This window comes from Anarrhichthys ocellatus, unplaced genomic scaffold (genome assembly GCF_004355925.1).
Source record: "Anarrhichthys ocellatus isolate YVR2014 unplaced genomic scaffold, GSC_Weel_1.0 scaffold18, whole genome shotgun sequence".
Classification (NCBI taxonomy): domain Eukaryota; kingdom Metazoa; phylum Chordata; class Actinopteri; order Perciformes; family Anarhichadidae; genus Anarrhichthys; species Anarrhichthys ocellatus.
The window spans coordinates 803,983-806,042 of NW_022280048.1; the positions used below are offsets into that span (position 1 = coordinate 803,983).

Here is a 2,060-nt window from a genome sequence, read left to right on the forward strand (position 1 = left end):
ACACACACACACACACACACACACACACACACACACACACACACACACTTATGGTTGGCTGCATGTGTGCTCTTTTGAGTTTGTGCCTGGTGGAACATATTGCCTCTCCATCAGTGTGTGTCTAGGTGTGTGTGTCTGTGTGTGTGTGCGTGTGTGTAAGGATATGAGAGGTCACCGAGCCAGTCAGCAGTTTTAGTGTGCCTCTCCATGGTGCTAAATTCAATCTTTTACACATTATTATGGCCAGGCTGGGTCTCTGTTAACCTCTCATTATTAGACTGGTGAGCTGAGTGGCTCTCCCACACACACACAAACACTCACACTCACAGAAACCTGATCCTGGACGTGCGAGCGGTTCCAGTAAGGCAGTAGCTGATAAACGGGAAGGAAAGATGATCCTCTCGTAACATCATCATTATCAGGTCTGCAGGCCTCTGCTACTAAATCACTCAAAAGCCCTGACTGCTGGGATCGATGCACTTTGAATTCTTCGTCTGTTTACGTCTTTTCGTATTTAGAAACAAAGCTACTCACATCGCCTAATTAATCTCTCCCAGGTTGCGTCGGTAAATAAGAAAGCATTGTTTGTCGGATTATCTGCTGCTCAATACAAATGAATTGTGCTTCCAGCTGCATTGTGTTGATATGCATGAGAATGAAAGTGTTGTTGTTGATCATCATTTATGTTTCAAAGCTGATTGAAAATCTAAAATAATCTGGCTTTGGCGTCCTGAGGCCTTAAACTTTTGTCAATAAGATTACCTGCAGCAGCAAGAACAAAAAAAAACATCTAATTATAGCAACATATTTAAAATGAAATTGGGGACTAAGTGTACCTTTTGGGTATCTGTTCAAGCTGTTGAACTGAGTTATAATACTGCAAAAATGTTTTGTTTGTGTCCTTGATGTTCTGATTTGCATGTCAACAGATATCTATGTGCCTCGGTTAAGGGTTTCACACATCAGGTACTGATGATAGAAAGTGATGTTTCAACAGCATGTTAAAGACTTTATTTCAATGTCTTGAGGTCCCAAATCAACATTCAAATACAGTAATTGAGAAGCTGCTGAAACAACATTCATACAGTGATCTAGATGTCTAAACTACTTTGACAACAGTGACAAAAACCAACTCTCAAATGTGTCGTTTTTAATCACAGATTGCTGCATTTTTCTTTCATTCCTGTAATTGCTACAATAAAGCCCGATTTTAAAGCTTTAATCAAAAATCATTTGTCTTAATTCAGGTGATTGTCCTACATTGTCTTTATCTGTTGTCAAATATTTATGGAGTATGCGCCTGACATGTACCCATCCTTGTCGTGTCTTGTCAGTTTAACAAAATAACTATTAAGACACGAGCCTTTGAGTTTATTTAAATCATCATCAAGACTTGTTTAGTATAATCTATTCTTGTCTGTGTCAGGTAAATATTTAGACGGACAGTTTGAATGACAGTCAGAGAAACAGTGGTTGAGTGAAAGAAAACACAGATCTGTTGGCAGAGAGAAAGAATAACTGGAGGTGTCTAGGTGCTTTTACTGTCTGAGTTATGACGAGCCCTAATGTGATAACCATACATTACACACACACACACGCACACACACACACACACACGCACACAAACATTGTATGCATTAGGACCAGGAAATGCTGAGCTGAGTATCTGTGGAGTCAGATGTGTGTGTGTGACGTGCGTGTGCCGGGGCAGCACAGACATGACACACACATGACTTATTCCTCCCTAATGCTGGTACATTAGTCGCCTGATCCGCTTCTAATGTCCCATTAGGGATGCCGTACACGCAGGGTCACACCTCGCACCGAGATGATGTCATACTGCACATGTAGGCTCAGAGGGATGTGGGGCACAATCACACACACACACACACACACACATATATAGAAATATTGACACACACATTTTCTGCTAATATGATGGGAGATAGTGTTAGAATGTGTGGTTTCAGATTTCATCTCGCCTCACTGGTGAACATTTACAGTACATATACAGTATATATATATATATATATATATATATATATATATATATATATATA

At 40.0% G+C, this 2,060-nt stretch overlaps 1 protein-coding gene across 3 annotated transcripts in view; it reads right to left on the reverse strand.

Annotated features, from left to right (window-relative positions):
* LOC116389058 (transcription factor COE1-like) overlaps positions 1–2,060 on the reverse strand; it is an 80,891-nt gene that overhangs the window by 9,116 nt on the left and 69,715 nt on the right. The window lies entirely within an intron of this gene.